The sequence below is a fragment of the Lissotriton vulgaris genome, chromosome 3_1 (assembly GCF_964263255.1).
Source record: "Lissotriton vulgaris chromosome 3_1, aLisVul1.2, whole genome shotgun sequence".
Lineage (NCBI taxonomy): Eukaryota > Metazoa > Chordata > Amphibia > Caudata > Salamandridae > Lissotriton > Lissotriton vulgaris.
Window position 1 is genome coordinate 1,855,125,371 of NC_141689.1, and position 21,200 is coordinate 1,855,146,570.

General features: G+C 44.7%; 1 protein-coding gene and 1 pseudogene across 3 annotated transcripts in view; one reads left to right on the plus strand and one right to left on the minus strand.

Moving 5' to 3' along the window:
* The window catches only part of TRIM2 (tripartite motif containing 2), a 460,803-nt gene that overhangs the window by 330,722 nt on the left and 108,881 nt on the right, over positions 1-21,200 (plus strand). The window lies entirely within an intron of this gene.
* LOC147728540 (uncharacterized) lies at positions 1,472-20,732 on the minus strand (annotated as a pseudogene).

A 21,200-nucleotide genomic window follows, 5' to 3' on the forward strand; every position in this document is an offset into this window, starting at 1 on the left:
TAAATGCTTAAAGGGATACCTTTATTAAAATGCATGTCCTCCCAGTACATTGTGGGTATCTTACAATAACAAGAGCTCATCATGTCCCAGTTCAACAGCACCCAAATCAGAAATTCCTGCACACAGACCTTGTTAACTTTGGAGACTTCCATGTGAAAATACAAGTACTTTCTAAATCTATCACGCTTCAGCAGTTCAATTTGCCAGAAGTGCTTCTCTGCCGCATATATACTGGTATGTCAGCATCAGCTGCCAGACTGAGGAATGAATTTGTAAAAATGCTCAATCTGTTTAAAGCGCATGGTGCCCAGGCAATGATCGCACAGCAGTCCAAACTGAAGGTGTTAGGAAAAGGGCAATTTCACTTATTCTGCAATGTATCTGAGGCACAGGAACTTTGCAGCAGATTACTAATAAGTCATAATTGATCAATATAGTCCTATAATCTGCATTTGTGCTATTTAGCTCCTAACCGCAGGGACTAGGTGGAGGTTTCTTTTTTATGGTTTTGGGTAGTTAGGAGTTGGGTCTCTTTGCTCTCTTTTTTCTTTCTTGTTTTTCCTTTGGGTTTCTCAGTTTTTCTCTTTTCATAAGTCCTGATGGGGGCGGGTCTGGAGGAAGAAGGCTGATAGTTCTTGGCATAAGGTCACTGTGCCAGTCTTAATGGGGTGAGGGTAAGCATGTCAGGTGTGAGTGGGAAGGTGAACCACTCACCGCTGCTTTGAGGGGAAGTGGAGGATGGGCAGGGTGTGGGTATGTGGGAGGGGGGTGTTGGTGGCGGCACAGGGTAAAAGATTTGATAAAAAGGGATTCAATTATGTAAATGTTTCATCCAAATCTGTATTTGGTCTGTACATGTACCAAGGAATAGTGGGCAGAGATGCAAGAATGCTAAGTTTTGATAAATGCACAAATTAAGTTTAATGGAACAGAGTTGTTATTATTACTGTGCTGAATGCTTTATTATCCAGCAGAGTGTTAGGGGCCTGGTCAGTATGTACACTAGAGGTTTGGAGTCGCTATATGGCTTAATTCATTGTATTCTGTTCGATATTCGCCCCCCTCTGCCATTCATGGGGAAGATAAAGTTATACACGGACGATATTATGTTAATCCTCAATTGCAATAAGGGTGTCCAGGAGAACGTATTTGAGGTTTTTGCACCCTTTGAGCAACTGGGAGGGTATAAAATGACTAAAAAGAAAACCGAAATAATACTGTGTGGTTGTAATTCAGATGTTCTACACACAGACATCGCTTCTTGTGCAAAACATTAACCAAAAATATATTTAGGAATTAATTTCTCAGCACGGATTGAGGATCTAAATGATTTTAATTTCTCCCCTTTGCTTTTAAAAATACAAGATTGATTCTCACGCTGGACCTCTCTTCCATTAACCATCATGGGGAGGGTCTCTTTGATTAAGATGTCCAGTTATTTAATTTCTTATTTTCTGCTATTCTGTGTGTCTTTTTTTTTTTTTTAGGTTTCAGCAATATTTATTTCGCCTTTGTCAGATATTTTAACGTGATGCTTTCCAGCCCAGCGTACAAGAAATTACTGGTATTTGTACGCGCTATGGACCGAACATATTCATAGACGTAACCACAAACAAACCGTACACCTAATAAAAAATTAAATAACCAGTCTGTCACTTTGAATGCAAAAACAATGTAGCCGCCCATCAGTTTAGAAGAGAGCAATATGCCCAAATCGGATGGGAACCTCGAGTGAGATGTGTATTAAGGAACGGAATGTAGTTGGTAACCCATAAAAAAAAAACTATTAAACGAAGGACCGAACTCCTTTTATGCTAGCATCCCAGTGCGTTGTTTAGCCAGTGGTGGACGGCTTCAAGCTACCGCTCTCAGAGAGAATCTTTCACGTTGGGGATGTCGATGCCCCTGAAGGCCGGGTTAGTGGCAGCGATCTTGCGAAGAGTTGCCGAAACCTCCGCGGCGTCCATGTACTTGATGCTTGTGAAAAACTCGATTGTGGCTTTGTTGGTCTCCTGTAGAGGTCCAAGTGAGCCCCCGGGAAAGCCCTGTGGGACCTGAGTATTTGTTGCTGCAGGACCTACGTTCTTGGGATTCTGAGATGTTGAGACAGGAGGCATTTTGTTCGAAACTGGGATGGTAGGGGTCGGGTTAGTGCCAGCAGCTGATCGACTTGCCTCGGCGTTGTAGGGAGACACTAACATCTTCTGGGTAGGAGGGTTTTTCGGTGGATACTCTGTATATATATTATGACCAGTAACTGGAGGGGCTTCCGTTTGTGGCTGGGTTACAATTTCTGGGGGGGCTGCTGCCACCTCTGCTTTAGCTTTGGCCTTTTCCCGATACTTTACTAAAGACTGTGTGAAACTTTGAGTGACTTTCAGGACAAATGTAGCATCGTCCTCGCAGGTGATCTGGAACTGCCTCAGGTATTCAAGCAGTTCCTTCTTGGAAGCAAAGCCATTGTCGTTTTTCTCTGGTACCTGTTGTTGCTTCTTAGTAGCCTCTGCATGAACCCTTTTTAGCTCCTGAAAGGATGGGCTTGGGCCGGGGTTAGTAACGGGTGCCGCAGGTGGGGCTGCCGGTTCAACGCAGAAGTCGTCACTGGTAAAGTCGATTCGCTTCGACTTATATGGCCCGAGGTCCTCGTCGTCTATTCCGTACTTTCTTTTAAGCAGTTGTGCGTCTGTCACCACAGTGATCTTTTTGCGGCCGTCTGTGGCTTCTACCTGCGCGGCCAGTAGCTTAAGCTTCTTGTGCAGCTCGGAGCCGTGGCCCGTTACTTCGGCGAGTTCGGGATGGTGCTTGGTGAGATAAGCCAGCCGGTGCTATTCTGTGTGTCTTAACTGCATCGGTTTTTTTAAAAGGTAGAGTCCATCTTTACGTCCTTTATTTGGAAAGAATAAAATCACAGAATTGCACTAAGCACTATATATGAGGATCTGTAAAAGGGTGTGCTGGCGTTCCCTAATCTTAGGGATTATTATTTTGCACAGTATATGTCCAGTTTTAAAATTGAATTTCACATGGGAAATTTTTTTAACTATTTTATGCAGCTGTTTTGCACAGAACACCAGATAAGCAATCCGTTAAAAATGGCAAAATCACCCAAAAAAGTCCGATATAAGAGCATGCAGTGTTTTTTTCGAAAACAACTGTATTATTAAAGATCTGCTATTCTTTTTTTTAATACCGCAACCCCCTTATCCTAACTTGTTATTCTTTACGAAAATATCAGACTTTCTCCTGATGAAAAGATGGCTCAACATTTCTGAAGTCTTTGAGTTAATTCAAAATGATTTTCTTCTCCTTGGCTCTTATAGAATGTTATATAAAGCTTTTAGCAATTTGGATCTGGGTCAGATAAATGGTAATGTGCTATTTGAAGCGGATACAGATAAAAGTCCCGGGGAATGGAAAAAACTCTTGGCTTTTATCAAATGCCCAGACCTTACCCAGAAACCAATTGCAAAATGTGGACTGAAGTTAATAAACTTAACTTCAGTATGTTACGTGGAGCTAATTGGCGTTGGATGGTATTTTTCAGTAAAGGGCTTCTGTATAGAACCCCACAATTCCTCTCACAGGTTAATCCTAGCCAGTCGAGTCACTGTTTTCGGTGCTTAAATGGGCCAGCAGCCATTGAATGCACATAATTAATCAGTGCCATTTGGTCCAGGGGTTCTGGAATGAAATATTTCTGTTTCTGGAGACCGAATGTCAAATCAAACTGGCATCCAATAGTTCTTTGAAAGTTTTGGGATATGATCCATTAGTATATATTACAATAGCTGTGGACAGATCCCTTTTGCTTCAAAAATGCCGATTACCACTGGTTCCAACAATAGGTGATTGGGTGCGGAAAATGAAGCAAGTCAGAATTATTGAACGTCTATAAGCAATGCAAAATGGGGGATAATGAAGTTTGAAAAGCTGTGGGAACGGTATTTTGAGTAGAAATAAAGGTCAGAATAAATTATTTAACTGTTATTCTGCCATTTTGCACATCATAACCCCGTTTTAGGATTTTAAGTGTGGAAGGGCGAGATTTTGATCGATATCTTATCACTATTGATCTAAAACCCCGATCTGGTCGACTGAACCTTTATTGCCTGTCATTGAGGGAAGAAAGTGCATCTCTTACCAAGTTAGTTCACCCAATAAAGGACTCCGCTTCGAAGGATCACAAACAACTTCTAGCTTTCAAAGATTTATTATAAAGTCAAGATAAGTTGCAGGTACAAGCATCTCAAAATGAGATTCACAAGATACACGGGCCCAACTACATACATGTGCTCTCTGAAAGCCCTCAGACGAGCAACGGAAACTACAAGCACCAGTTCTAAAAATAATAGGGCTATTAGCATAGACACATATTGAGATCTCTCAGACATTTACAGCCGGAGGGAAAATACAGGTTAGGCTGTCCCTACCCTGATCTAGATGGTATCCCTACCTAACCAGGTCCCTACCTAACCAAAGGTGTCAGCAGTGAATGACCCCCAAGGGAAGTCACCCACTCTCAGTCTCTTGGTGAAAACCTATAGTTCTCCAATCATGACCCCTCTCTGCCTACCCATCCGCTCTCTTAAGGGTCCTCAGGCTTCTGCTCTAACTCCACCCAGGGGTGCTGTCCCTAATACAAAAATACAACAACATTTAGGACGCCCCTCGTGAGACGCCCCTCACGTGGTGTAGCTTCTGGCTTTTTCCATGATGAGGCCTTGTGGTTAGAGTCGACCTTGCTTCTCAGACTCTTCTCCGGCCCGCTGATACCCCTTAAACATTCCGGAACCCTCCTCCATGTCTGGTCCGTCTCTTGAACAAACTTCTATTCATACTTATTTATAATTGAATACCCCCTTTTCTCTTACAGACAGACATTTGCAGCCAAATCCCAATTCTCATAGTCTTCCAACCGCGTTGCAACATTCCCCGGCCCAGACTAATATGTGTAAATCAACGTTAAAGCCTTCCAGCCCTACAACATTTTTATAGCATTCAACTTCTTCTTTAATTATTAGCATGTTAATACTCTTATTCTATTTATTCGGTAAACACATCTATAAATCATGGCCTACTCATTATTACTAAACATTAGTGCAATCCATGTTGTGAAATTGAACTACCTTCCCCCTCCCTTCTAGCTCTGGCCCTGAGGCCTACCACGTTCAGCGTTTCCGTATGCCATCTTACATTTTAGCAGCTACACAACATGGATTCAGAAATAATCACGTCTAATTAAATCATTTTGTTTCACACATTTCTGTATTAGTTCCACTTCTACTTAAATCTCTATATTAACTACACATTTCAGAATATAACTGTAGGTACGATCAGCACTCATGGCATTTCTCTTCATGACTTGTGCTTACTACGTGTAAGTGTGACGCACTTCTACATTTTGGTCAGTTTGCGCTCTCCCAGTTCCCCCCTATGATGACCTCTCGGGGTCATCATTAACATTTAAACTGCAGTGATTGCTAGCATAACTCGTTTCTGTGTTTCCAGAGCCCTCAGGCTCCGGTACTGACTATCTTGTATGGCAGCCAATCTCTGCAGATGTTTTCTCCGAGCCCTCTCTGACCTTCTTGCTCTGTACCATTTGAATACCCTCACCAATCCCCACAACACGATCCCACAGATCAATATTATGATGATAGGTTTTAGTATTTTCCACACAAAGCTTTTGCCTAAGGTGGTGAGCCAACCTCCTGCTTCACTTATTCCATGGCCCACCTTTTCCCAGACATTTTCTCTGCTCAGGTCTTCGATCTCTTTGTGAATATCAGTTATGTTCCTAATAACTTTCTCAAGGGGCTTCGAATTGTCTGGAATGTAAGTACAACATTCCTGGACCTTCAAAGCCTTACAGACTCCGCCCTCTTTTGCTAATAGGACGTCTAAGGCAAGACGGTTCTGGAGAACCATAGCCCTTATCGATTGCATCTCTCCTTCTACCAGCATTAAGGACTGAGCAGTGCTGGCAGACAACCTGTCTACGACTGTTGCCAGTCGTCTAATTTTAACATCATTAAGGATTAATCCCAAAAGAGGGAACACAGCTCCAAAGACATCTCCAACCATTTCTACACCTCCTACATCTCTCCTTCCCCTCGATGATGTCTTGCCCTCGATGATCTCTAAGTCTTGGGCATGATAGATTTTAGGGAAGATAATTGCCAAGTAACATGATCCATACCAGTTGTCAGGTAGTCTTACGTAGGCATTTCTCCCACATACAAAATATACATTTGGAATCGCTTGCATTCCCTTCAGGAAGTCCTTAGTATAGTACTCTAAATTGAAAGCATGTTCACAGCTAACTTCTCCCACGTATACATTTTCATAATACGTTTTGGCTCTATGAAGACATAACTTTCCTCTCTGCGTTCTATCTAAAGCTATTGGACCACTACTACCCTTTCTCTTGTGTGCCTTTTCCTCCTCGGTCCAATCTGTTTTCCATTGTCCTGATTTTTTCAAAATCTTTTGTCTCCTATTTCGATCATCCACCTGCCCTATGAATTTTTTCTCGACTTCTGACACCTTGCATGTCAGGTTATTTCTACGGGCATGTGAAGTATCTAAGGTAATCCAAGGAATGAAAAACTTTGCCAACCTGTCTTCACTCTTCCAGTAGTCCCATTTATTCATTTGTTTATAATTTGGGACTTCTGGTAACACTGCATCGTAATTGGAGAAATAGTATTCAAAACTATCTCTCCCATAAAATATACTAAGCAATAAGCTACATGTAATGCCATATGTCAGCGGGAGGTGATGATATCGAATGCCTTCATCTACAGACGCCGGCAACTGCATGCAGACGTAACAGTCCTTGACCTCCATGGCATCCACGTATTCATATAATAGTTTAGCATAAGCATTTGACCTAAAGTCACCTTGGGACTCATCTACGTGTAACCTGCGGGCTTCTGCAGCTAATAACGCTTTTTCTTGTGTGTTTTCCCCTTTCTCACCAGCAACGGTGGGTGTAAGCGCCTATACAGATTTCACATCAGTTACCTTTGCCTCTTCCTCACGTCCCTTTACATAAGAGACTGTTACTACTAAAGCTATTAATACTATCACTCCTACTATTAGTGTACCTATTATACATTTCGCTCTGCGGTTCTGGGTGCCGGCCTCCATTTCGTCAGACTGTATGGCTCTCTGGTATCTTGGCACAAAGTTCTTTTCCTTTCGTTCCTTTACAGTCTCTCTTACTCCTTTTGTCCTTAGAACCACACAACTGGAAGCTGACAACCTTCTTCGCAAAAGTTCGTTATAGTTCAATACAGACAACCCTAGCCCTTCTCCAGTAACTTAAGGGAAGGTCCCTAAGATTCTCTGCTTCCTGGGCGCTAGGTAATCTTCTTTTCTTCTCGCTTATTTACAAAGTCTTTTAAGCATCTACTATCAGGCGGTCGCCTGCAGCTTCGACAGCAAAGTTCAATATTTCCATACGAAGATTGTGCTCTTCTTGGGCTGATATTTTTGTACCAAAATCGGGGAATTGCAATTCTGTGAGAAACATGTGCTTTAACTTGCTGAGGCGGGGAGGTCGGGGAACCATAAATGTCAGTGACCCTTCTTGTTCGACTCCGGGTACTAACAGTCGTATTTCCACTGTTATGATGGGCTCAGAACTGGACACCACCACCGCTCGGATCCTCCCTGTCACTGGTTTCGAAGCCATCTGTCGCCAGATATGTCCACTCCGGGGTGGAGTATCTTCTGCTAGGTACACGCACTCTTCTTGACCTCCTCAAGACCGGTGCTTCAGCGCCCTGAGCACCTTCTTCCGGGTCCGAATCTTCTGATATCGGAGGAAGGGTTCTCTCTGGAGTTGACCTCAGACTAGAGCTTCTTCTCTGCGGCCAATCCGCTTCTCCACGTACCCTTCTACTCCTTCTCCTTCTCGTCTGTTCACGCTCTCTGTCAGACCTGTCAGTGTCTGACTCGTACTCCCAGCTACTTTCTCCTTCAGTAGCGTCGTCTGTTTCGCTGCTGTACTGACCGTCCTCAGCTTGGTCAGACTCGTTCCTCGCTTCCGCTGGCACCTCTACAGCTTGGCTAGCCCCCTCTATGGCTTCTCGGTCCGCAGCTGGACGTCTATCCGAGAGAGGAGCTGTGTCTTCCAGAGGTGCTGGTACTCTCCGCGTGTGCGACGCGTGGATCCAGTTGGGCAGGCCTCCCACTTTCACTGCCGTGTTCGTGATCAGGATGATCTGGAAGGGCCCACGCCAACGAACATCCAAGCAGCTTCTTCTCACGTGCTTTTTCACCAGGACCCAGTCCCCAGGAAGCAAGTCATGACACGGGTCCTGGCACGATGGTACCTCGGCAGCCTGCACCTGAAGGGACACAGAATGAATGGCGTCAGACAGCCCCTTACAATAGTCCAGGATCATATCATCTGTGATGCTAATCAGTGCAGCAGTTGGGACAGAAGGTAACCTCATTGCTCTTCCCATCAATACCTCATGAGGAGACAAACCAGTTCTCCTATCCGGGGTACTACGGAGGCTCATAAGGACCAATGGCAACGCATCAGGCCAACTCAAGGATGTTGATGAACACACCTTTGCAATTCTGGCCTTGATGGTGCCATTTATTTGCTCCACAATTCCTGAAGCCTCTGGTCGATAACTGCAATGTAGTTTCTGATCTATGTTCAAAGCTGCACAAATCATTTTCACAAGCGAGCTGTTGAAATGCGTTCCCCTATCTGATTCCAAAGAGGCCGGCACCCCGAAGCGCGGGATAAGCTCCCTAAGCAGTAATTTGGCTACTGTGAGGGTGTCGCACCTACGTGTAGGGTATGCCTCAACCCATCTGGAGAAAACGCAAACAACCACCAGGATATAACGGAGGCGGCTGCACCTTGGCATTTCAATAAAATCTATCTGCATTCGATTGAATGGACCTCCTGACCTCCCAATGTGGCTCAGTGCAACTGGTGTCTTTTTCCCTACATTCAACTGCTGACACGTCACACAACGCTGGCACACTGCTTCGGCTGCTACTCTGAACTTAGGGTTGTACCAGGTCTGTCTAAACACTCTCAGCATAGCATCTCTTCCTAAGTGGACGGGACCATGTATGTGTCTGGCCATTGGGCTCACCATCTCATTGGGCAACACTGCTCTGCCATCTGCTGAAACCCAGAAATGGGCCTCACCCATCACACATCCTGCCTTTTGCCATGTTTCTTTTTCACAATAAGGAGCATTTTCTTGCATGTCTTTTAGTTCGTCCCAAGTATCAACAGTTTCTAATATCATGGCTAATTCGGTCCTTACATTTATTCCACCCACTTCCACCTCTGTGAAAGAGTACCCTGTTTCTGCGCAATACCGCGCGACTTCGTCGGCGTATCTATTGCCTTGTGACACGAAGTCCATATTTCTGGTATGTGCGGTACACTTCACAACTGCGATACCTGCTGGACATTGCAACGCCTCTAACAACAGGCGCACAAACTCTCCATTGCGAATGGGAGAGCCTGAAGAGGTCATGAAACCTCTTTGAGACCACAACTGCCCGTAATCATGAACTACCCCGTAACCATATTGACTGTCAGTGTATATGGTGACTCGGATTTGATTGCTTGCCAGGCAGGCACGTGTCAGGGCAATAATCTCGGCTACCTGAGCGGAGTGTACTCCTTCCAGGCATCCAGCTTCCACTACTCCAGTAATTGTGCAAACAGCGTAAGCTGCTCTCAACTGCCCAACTTCGTCTCTTACACATGAGCCATCGACAAAGAAAATTTCATCTGGGTCAGTCAGTGGCTCATCTACGATGTCGGGTCTTGGTTTGGTGCATAGTTCAGTCACATCGAGGCAGTCATGGTCTGTACATTCATCATCATCCTCAATATCGTTTGGAAGTGGCATCAAGGTAGCAGGATTTAAAACAGAGCATCTCCTGAGGGTCACGTTCTCTGCAGCAAGAATGACTTGCTCATAGCGCGTGAGCCTGCTGTTCGTCAGATGCTGTGTTTTAGTCCTGGTCATCAACAATTCAACAGAGTGGGGCACATGCACCTCTAACGGGTGCCCCATGACTATATTTTCACACCTCTCAATGCTGACACCTGTTGCGGCAACGGATTTGAGACATCCGGGCAACGCTGCGGCTACTGGGTCTAAAGTAGCCGAGAAATAAGCGACTGGTCTACGGGCATTCCCATGAATTTGGACTAACACAGACAGCGCGCAACCCTCTCTCTCACAACAGTAGAGCAAGAATGGTTTATCGTAATCTGGCATTCCCAGAGCCGGAGCACGACACAAGTCCTCTCTCAGCTGCAGGAACGCCATCAAACAGTCTTTGTCCCATGGTACCGGATCGCTCACCTCCTTGTGCGTCAGTTTTTGCAAGGGCTTTGCTTTCAGTGAAAAGTTTGCAATCCACTGTCGGCAATATCCCACCATTCCTAGGAACATCCTGACTTCTCTCTGTGTTTTAGGCGCATTCATCTTCATGATGGCCTCTATCCTGTCTGGTGACACCTTTCGTTTTCCTTTCTCAATTCTGTGTCCCAAGTACTGCACCTCTGTCAGGCAGTACTGCAATTTTCCCGGGGACACCTTATGCCCATTCTCAGCTAGGTGATTTAACAAAGCAATAGAGTCTTCCCTGCAAGCTTCCTCTGTTTCTGACGCCACAAGGAGGTCGTCTATGTACTGGACCAGAACTGACCTCTGGGGCAGCACTAGACTTTCAAGATTTTTCTTTAGAAGCTGGTTGAAGATCGATGGGCTCTCTGTATACCCCTGAGGAATACGACACCATGTTAGGACGCGACCTTCCAGCTTAAATGCGAAAAGAAAATGGCTTTCTTCGTCCAGAGGGATCGAGAAGAAAGCCTGACAAAGATCAATTACCGTGAACCATTCTGCTTGGAACGGTATCTGAAACAGTATCACGGATGGATTCAGTACCACTGGACAACACGAAACGACTATGTTATTAATCTTTCTGAGGTCCTGCACTATCCGGAATTTCCCATTTGGTTTCTGCAAACCCATAATCGGGGAGTTACATGGACTACCCACGATTTCCTTCAGTATTCCCTGCTTAATCATGGATTCGATCACGGGTTTGATGCCTGCAATCGTTTCTGGAGTCAATTTATATTGAGGTGTTCTTGGAAACTCAGCATGCGGTTTCACTACAATTTTCACTGGGTCCACCCCTTTCACCAACCCAATCTCTTCCCCAGTGAAATCCCACACTTCTGGAGCAACTGTCTCTCTCAGATCCCAGGGGAGTTCGTCTACTGTCAGAGTGGGATACAATTCCACACATATTCTGGAGTTTGCGACTTTAAAGTCAGCATCATCGTCATTAGTCAATACCTCCACGCCCTGTGTTGTGCAGTATATGGTGCAATTTAACTTGCACAAAAGGTCTCTTCCTAGCAGACATACAGGACTGGAGTCGCAAACCACAAACTGATGCTCATCACTGTACTTCCCTATTTTCACCTGCACGGGTTCAGTCAGAGGACTGGTCATTCTCCTGTTGGCGACCCCCACCACTTTTATGGTCTCTCCAGACATGGGCAGGCCTGGAACTGCGGCTGATCTGATCGTGGATCGGGTGGCTCCTGTGTCCACTAGAAATGTCGTGGGGAACCCTGCCACTTCGGCCTCAACATAGGGTCCCCTCTGGTCTACCTCCAGAGCTGCCCCGAGGGTGCAGTCATCCCTTTCTACCCTCTGTCCAGTTAGTGGGTCCACATAATAGCATTCCTCTCCCCCGACAAACAGTGGCATCTGTCTATAGGTCTTACCCATAGTCCCTACTCTGGGTGGCTGCGGGAACTGAGCTCGGGGAGGTGGGCCCCCCCCTTTGAGCACCTTTCCCTGGTATTGCGTTACCCCTCTTGTAGGCGCACTCTGGGCCTCTTCCTCTTCAACCTCTTGGTCTCCTATCTCAACATTATAGGGACACTCGCGTTTCCAATGCCCCACCTCGTTACACTGGTGGCACCTAGTTGTTTTCTTTAAGGCAGCTATATCTATCCTGGGTCTAAAGGTGGAGTTCTCCTCATTGCCCTTGTTCTGACTGTACTGTTTCTTTCCTCCAGTACCTGTTCCTGGTTGCTGTTGCTGCTGTCCCCCCTTCCCTGCTGCCTGCATCTGTACCACCATCAGTTTCTCCTTTAGTTTCTTAGCCTTGGAGTCTATCTCATCACAGCAGTACCTGGCATACCTCAGTATTTCGTCTAGGGGTTTATTTTGCCAACAAATCAAGTGTTGCTGTATCATTAAACTAATATCCGGTCTCAGGCCCAAGACGAACTTGGACACAAATTGCCCTATGTCCTTCGGATCCATGACATCCAGACCGCTATACTGTTTAAACGCCTTCAGCAATCTCTCATAGTATTCGTGAACTGTCTCTTTGGGTTCCTGTCTTGTTCGGTCAATTTTTACCCAATCTATGTCTTGCATTGGCACTTTATCTTTCAGCCAAGTCATTACTCTCTCGAACTTTGCCATCACACTCTCGGACGGCCCATTAGTCTTAGCATCTCTCTCGGGCTCTATAGTGGGCCACTCAGCGCTAACCTTGCATGCGGTCCACAAATCCCCTGGCACTACTATGTCAAACAGCGTGTTCAAATCTATCCATAGGACCTTTGAGATTTTTACGAATCTCTCAACTTGCTTATACCACTCCACTGGGTTTTCCCGCAGTTTGGGGAAAGAGGTGGTAAAAGCAGCTAAGTCCCCCCTACTCCAAGGGACGTGGACATAGGTCCCATTTGCGACTTCCCTCAAAGGGTATGTCTCTACTCCCTGCTGTCCTCCTGGTGTCATACCAAGTGTGCTTCTCCTGACGGTCCCTCTCTTGGACCACCTCTCTTCCCACTTATCTAGGGCCCTCCATGTCCTTATTCCAGTGATCAGCTCCCTTATGTGTGTTTTCAATCCGATGGTTCTCCTCTCATCTAGATCTCGGTCTGAGTAATGTAGCCTGTGGTTGCCCTGTAATGCTTTGGTTCTTGACAGGTCCACCATATATTTGCCTGCTAGTTCTACCAATTTCTCATGGATTGCCCTCGCCTTTCGAGTTACGTCCTTTGCCATGAACAGAATTTCATCCTGCTCATACATGTCCATTCTTTCTAAGGGCAGGGTACCGTCTACCATGTCATCCAGATCCGACTTTAAGCTGGAGACATCGAGTCTTTTGGCTTTTATTTCTGCTCGCAATAACTCCTTCGAGGGAGGTTCACAGGTTTCTCTCCCATCCCAACTCCGGGCCCTACGTTTGGGTTCGGGAGAGTTGGGGAGTGCTCTCTCTTGTTCCCATCTCTCCAGGTCCCATGCTCGGCCATCCGATCTTGGAAGGTGATGGAACACGGGCCTGTTACCTCCTATCTTACTTTGTCCATTCTCTCTCTCTCCTCTCTTTTCACAGTAGGACTCTCTGTTATTCTCCCTTCGGTCTCCATTCTCTCTTGGCCTCGTATCACTCAGTATCTGATACGATCCTTCCTGGTTTCCCATATTCCCTGGGCTGCGCTCATGTCCGTCATCACAGGGACTATGGTGCGGCCTCTCGCAACTCCCGCTCTGTTCTCTGTTGCCTGGCACGCAGTGGATACACTTAAAGCTGTCTCTGTACTCCCGAGCCCTTCTGTCTTCATCACTACGTATTGGGCGAGACACCCCCCCTTTTCCTGGGCCCTCGTTTTCCAGGTCTGATCTACCTCCACTCCGGGCCCAATGGGTGACTCCCCTCCTGTCCTTCTGCCTCCCGTCCCACTCCGGACTGCTCTCTTCAGCCCCGCAGTGAGTCTGGGCTCTGCTGTCCTGCCTTTCCCTTTCAACTTCCGCAGTCATGATGTTCTTGTGAGCCTCTACTGCCTCATCCCACTTCTTCATGTACTCATTTAACTCCTGAAAGGATTTCCGTCCTGATCCCCTCATATCCTCTGGCCATCTAATGTCCCCCAGATCCCCTGCGGTGTGTACTGGGGTGCTCCACTCTCTTGGTATCGGCAACTGGCTTGGGGAGTTGATCGTATCATTCCTCCTTGCCATCTCTGCTCTTTCTCTGTCCCTCCGTACCCGTTCTTCCCCTCTAGCCCTGTCTGGGTCATATATCGATACTATAGGACCTATGGTAACAGGTACCTGTAGTGCATCGGGTAATGCGTAGGATGTGGCACACTCCGTCTCTGGCGGCCTTTGCACCACAAACCTCCCAACTACCTGTTGCACCTGGCTAGACTGGGACAGTTCTTTCTTTGCAGCGGGATCCCAATCGGGACTGGGAAGCGGCCCATGCTCTCCTGCATTGCCCCCCCCTTTCTCTCTATTCTCGACATCTCCCCCTGCTCTGTTATACGGAGGTGGCCTGTCTGTCAATAATCTGTTTATCAGGCTGTCCTCTGTCTCGCTCTCGTCATCCTCTTCTAGGGGGCTTTTGTTCCCGGGCATCTCTAACACTGGATATAATTTATTTACTTCCATGTTATGCACCCTCCATCTTTTAGCATCCGCATCCCACTTGGCATCCTGTACTGCCCTTACCGAACGTTTCACTCTTTCTTGCCGTCTGTTCATGTTCTTTTCATGCGCTGCCCTAATCCATGCATTAAGGGCTTCAAACTGGGTTGGTCTAGGCAAGGGTCTCGTAGAGGTCATAATTGCTTTTAATCTGTGTAGCACCTCTAATCTGAACGTCCCGTACTTCGGGAACGTGAGTTCCTCATTTCCGTCTGTAATCTTACTCCACTCTGAGATCCACAGAATCATGTGCAGCCCAACATTTGACCCCATATAACGAGCCGGTGTACCCTCCGGCGGGGCTTCTTCCCCTTCATACGATCCCCTGCGCTCTCTTTTAAACAGCGCTCTTAACCATTTAAAACACTTCATAATTATGCGCAAAATTTCCAGCTTGAATACTATGTTTACTTCCTGATGACAATCCACCAATCCTAGCGCGGCTTTGCTAGCTGGCCTATCGCAGCGCGGTCTTTCACCGGCCGGCCAATCCCAGCGCGGCACTTTCTGACGTCACTAGTCTCCGCTTCGCAGCAGCACCCCTCCTTTCTCAGCTCTCCTCGCGGTCATGCATGCGTCCCATTCATACTCCGAAAAATGACTACTTCCGACCAAGCGGTCACTTCCCTCGACTGTACGTCCACAGTCTATCTGTAATTGTCAACACAACTGACGAGATGTCTATCGTCCCTCTGATAGGTTCTTTGCACACACACAGTAACTTCCGACCAGCGTCCGTTACTCACGCACTCACTCTTACGTTCCCCCTATCTCGGTCTTCCGGGTGATCAATGGTACCTCATGACCCCCTTCACTCTAGTTAACAATTACTCTGGGTGTCCGATACACCCGAACCACTTAAGCTCTCCTTGAACTTAAGATTTCCACCGGTTGTGTGCGCTCACAACCTGTTCCACAGTCACTCTACAGGCATTCAACTCCGCCAGACATTACAACATAGATACAATACAAAACACCGCAATCTTAACACGCATGACCCTTTATACTCACTCTCGACCGATACTGCTGCTTTTCTGTCTCACGTCATCCGGTCCTTCTTCGGCGGGCGGTTCTTCCGATCATCGATCTCTAGGGGCCTTGGGGTAATCTAACCTGGCCTAGATCACCTTCCTCAAGAAGGCAACCATCCTCTATAGCTACCAACTGGAAGGGCGAGATTTTGATCGATATCTTATCACTATTGATCTAAAACCCCGATCTGGTCGACTGAACCTTTATTGCCTGTCATTGAGGGAAGAAAGTGCATCTCTTACCAAGTTAGTTCACCCAATAAAGGACTCCGCTTCGAAGGATCACAAACAACTTCTAGCTTTCAAAGATTTATTATAAAGTCAAGATAAGTTGCAGGTACAAGCATCTCAAAATGAGATTCACAAGATACACGGGCCCAACTACATACATGTGCTCTCTGAAAGCCCTCAGACGAGCAACGGAAACTACAAGCACCAGTTCTAAAAATAATAGGGCTATTAGCATAGACACATATTGAGATCTCTCAGACATTTACAGCCGGAGGGAAAATACAGGTTAGGCTGTCCCTACCCTGATCTAGATGGTATCCCTACCTAACCAGGTCCCTACCTAACCAAAGGTGTCAGCAGTGAATGACCCCCAAGGGAAGTCACCCACTCTCAGTCTCTTGGTGAAAACCTATAGTTCTCCAATCATGACCCCTCTCTGCCTACCCATCCGCTCTCTTAAGGGTCCTCAGGCTTCTGCTCTAACTCCACCCAGGGGTGCTGTCCCTAATACAAAAATACAACAACCTTTAGGACGCCCCTCGTGAGACGCCCCTCACGTGGTGTAGCTTCTGGCTTTTTCCATGATGAGGCCTTGTGGTTAGAGTCGACCTTGCTTCTCAGACTCTTCTCCGGCCCGCTGATACCCCTTAAACATTCCGGAACCCTCCTCCATGTCTGGTCCGTCTCTTGAACAAACTTCTATTCATACTTATTTATAATTGAATACCCCCTTTTCTCTTACAGACAGACATTTGCAGCCAAATCCCAATTCTCATAGTCTTCCAACCGCGTTGCAACATTCCCCGGCCCAGACTAATATGTGTAAATCAACGTTAAAGCCTTCCAGCCCTACAACATTTTTATAGCATTCAACTTCTTCTTTAATTATTAGCATGTTAATACTCTTATTCTATTTATTCGGTAAACACATCTATAAATCATGGCCTACTCATTATTACTAAACATTAGTGCAATCCATGTTGTGAAATTGAACTACCTTCCCCCTCCCTTCTAGCTCTGGCCCTGAGGCCTACCACGTTCAGCGTTTCCGTATGCCATCTTACATTTTAGCAGCTACACAACATGGATTCAGAAATAATCACGTCTAATTAAATCATTTTGTTTCACACATTTCTGTATTAGTTCCACTTCTACTTAAATCTCTATATTAACTACACATTTCAGAATATAACTGTAGGTACGATCAGCACTCATGGCATTTCTCTTCATGACTTGTGCTTACTACGTGTAAGTGTGACGCACTTCTACATTTTGGTCAGTTTGCGCTCTCCCAAGTGATTCACACAGCTTATTTTTAGGGGTCGCTAGAATGATATTGTTCATATTTCAGGAATAATATTTTGCACATTTTACCCTCTCACGCACTTTAAGTGTTTCGATTGTCTATTTTCCGAGGCTGCTAGAATGATATATTATACATGTTTTTATTCCTGGTGATTCTTAAAGTAAAAAAAAAAAAATCTTGTGTTTGAAATAGAACATACTGTATTCTTATACAGTTTTTCAACTGATTTGTGATTTTTTGTATGAACTATTAAAATGCTGTCAGTAAAGACAGAACTTTGCATGCCTTGTTAATTTTACCATATACCATTGTGTAGACAAATATATGCAATTGCCTAGGTATTGTTTTTCCTCATTGATTCTTAAAGTAGCGCCATTCTTTTTCTTAGCCTGCTTTTTGTATCTCTGAATATGAATATGTATGTTGTATTTATTGATTATTGATGCATGAACAATGTTTTGGTACTGTGTTATACAGACAGATTTGAAATCATGTTGGATCTCAATAAAAAATATTAAAATAAAAAATATGCACACCCACCTCATCTCCCTTCATTGCTTAAGATTATTATTTCTCTAAAATGTTTGATGCTTCGGCTTCCTTGGCTGCAAGGTTCTGCTAGTTGTATACTTGTCAATAGTGGAATTTGGGATAAGAAATTGTCTCAAAACCTACTTCACTCAGCTGCAGTCTACACTGACATATAATTTCACCTTTATGAACCCACATTTGTGGTACTAGCTTTACTAAACATTGTTACCACCTCAGTGTAGAGGTTGCTTTGTACATGAACACGCAAAGCTGCTCTAGACATTGTAAACAACTCCAGATTGTTGGTGGAAGGCTTGTGCAGTGCTCCAGAACTTGCATCATTGTCTAATTAAAAAAAATATGTTTTCTTCTTCAGTATGCAATCTTTTTGAATTATTTTGAACATTCAGAGTGGAGAAGGTAAATAGGATTTCGAACATAACCTTAGCACCTTATTTTGGTTTGTGCGCTGTATGAGGAGTATGATCCCCGCTTAAGTTATAGAGGAGCCTAGTTGTACTGATAACCAGGGGCGCCAGCAAAATATATATATTTCAATTTGATTTAAATTAATTGGAGAAAAAGTATCAAGTGAAGGCATTGTCACTTTGGTTGTATTTCTTTTCTGTTTTTTATGAATTCTGGATCAGGACATAGTGAGAAACCAAACATTTTCAGAGGAAATGGCAGTGAGTGTACTTATGGATTTTTTAATGGATTTTTAATTTAATTTCCTTTTGGAAATACAGTTGTATTTTAATGGTAAGGTATCTATTGGTGCACTCGTGTCCTGTCAAAATCATCCCCACTCTTTACCTTGTCTGGGTCTTAGTATGATCTCATATCAGTAGACATTGGTCATTGAAAAATAACAGATGTGTGTGTGTGTGTGTATATCAATAGCGGATATTCAACTATAGCACTGCCCTAGCACAAGCCTTTAGAAAAGTCACATGGTGCAAACCAAAGTTACTGGACAAACAGTTGAATATATGGACAATGAAACTGTACATAAAAGTTCCTGGGGTCACAGAAGTAAGAACTGTATGTTCTGTTGTAAATGCAGATCTCAGTAGTTCCTCCCCACAATTTGGAGCTTCACTCTAAATTACCTTTGCACCTGGACCCACTTAGACCTCAGATAGAACTTGCCAAACCTCCCCTTTAGTGCATAATGAAGTGCCATGAGTTGAACCAGAAGATCTCCCTGGACAACAGTACCTTTTAGAGGCTTCACTTGAACACCCTCTATCAGAGATGCATGGTCGTATGTATGCATCTAAATTGGTCACAAACCCTGCCGCCTAGAAAAGTAACAAAACCTCCCTGGTGGAAATGTAGTTTCCTTGACAAAGAGAGGGGTAGTGACACTATAGGCGACGATGGTGCACCAGACCATGGCACAGCGAAAACTAACAAAGGAAGACTTTAGAGCCAGTGCCAGCCTCAGGTTTACAGAATGTGAAATGGGTCTACCACATTGCATAGCTTCATGCTTGACCAACATATGCAGCGAGCCTAGAGGTCAATCTTTCATGTCCTCCTGTGCCCAGCACCTCCTAGTTTGGCGGGGGATGCAGAAAATATATGTATTTACAACTAGATACAATTTGTGCTTGAAATGCTGCCTGTTGCGAGAAAGGGTCAATTCAGACATCTCAAAGCCCCACCAAAGGCTGTTTTATAGGTATTCTGTGTGCTTTTAGCAAGTTTGACTGTCCTCTGACCATGCACGTACTGATTCTCTTCCAAGGGACATAGACAATTCACTTCGTTGAAGAGAAGAATAGCCCATGGTAAAGACACAGAGACAATAGGCAGAAACATAAATCCTTGCATTTCTTTACATATTGTTTTGTATATATACATTACAGGCCTACATTTACGTAGAAGTACTGGAGATGCACATGACATAGAGCCACAGTGTCTTATACCGTATTTACATGGGCAGTTTGTGAAAGAGAAGGTGAGGTTCACATTTGAATCTTGACAGATCTGTGTTTGGTTACTCGATTGTGGTGCTGCTGCTATGCTCGGGACAGTTTAAGAGAATGCCAAATAAGATGGTGCCTCAAGAGATACACTGTTGGCTGTTATCATCCAATCCAATCAGAGGCTGGTACATGATATGATTCCACTTAGTGTACCATTGTGCTAATGTCATCCCCTCCACTGGCACTGAGAAGCAAGAAGACAAGAATACTGTCAGCCATACCCAACACTCTTAGGGGATTTGGCATGCAGAGAGTGCACATAATCCTCCTTCAATGATTTATGGTTCCATAAACAATGGAGAGAATGCACTCACTGCATGTACAAGAAACTGTGCTTTCTTTAGAAATGTCTTTGTTCTCATTAGATGTCTTGTGGAACAGCCCTTCATTTTGTATTACATTTTTGATTCTTACAAAAAGATTTTAAGTTTTTGGAGCCTCGTAATTCAAAAATAACAATGTGACACATTCCATATGTCAGTATACAACACTGCCTAAGACCAGGAAAGGAAAGGTCATTCAGACGTACTGGTGTTTCTGCTGCCTAGTTTGGTTCAGAATATCCAAAATGTATTGATGATACAGTTGCTCCTTGGTTTGTTGACAGTGATGAGCTGAGTTTAGTAGTGTTGCTAGATATTTAAATGGCGTTTAAAGACGTACATTAATTATCCAACAATTTATAACCAAGGAATGCATACTTCATTTAGTTTGATCAAGTAATGCATGTTTCTGTTATGGAATAAAGAAGAGACAAAGACCAAATAAATAAACACAACTGTGAACTTATTTTTATTTTACTTTTAACGGAACAAAATACTTTGTCAAAGTTTGCGGTGATGTCATATGGTAAAAACTGCTCTTAAAAATTCGTTATATTTTTGTAATAATCATATTGAAATCAACTTTAAACCCATAGATCCTGAAAAACATAATTCGGACAGTAGTAACCTCTTGCATTTTTATGCAGTGCCAGTAATATTGACAAGTTCAAGATGAGGTAATTAGGACGTCATCAGTTGGACTGCCAGATCTCTGGAGGTTCTGTCCACCACCCCTTGTCTAAGGACCACCTACCATATTTAGAGATACTTACCTGCATGGCTGTTGCAGCTGTTCAACTTTCATTACTGTAGAATGCCATGCCGGCTACCATGTTAAAGTGGCGACCTGACATTCTCTTTTGCTTTTCAGAAACAAAACTCTAACACAGGTATTTGTTTCAACAAGGCAAAATCCAAAACGCTCCTGACATACGGGGAGCCATTTCCATGTGTGTCAGCAACATTTGAACATTGAGCCATCATGTGGGAGATGTATTCTAGGATTCTCAGGTATACATGTAAAGTGTGGCTGTCCCAGAAACAAAAGTGATGGTCAGGACAACCACCATTATGAACCGACAGTCAAGTGGTGGAAGCGTCACCAGGTTAACGGTTTCTGCAGATAGACACCCTGTGGTTTCTCACCTCTAAACCTGGCAGGACAAACACCCTGACAATTTCAGGGTTCCTTCACCCCATTTGCATTGGGAGACAGCTGGGTTTACTTCAGCAGAGTCTGAGCCGAC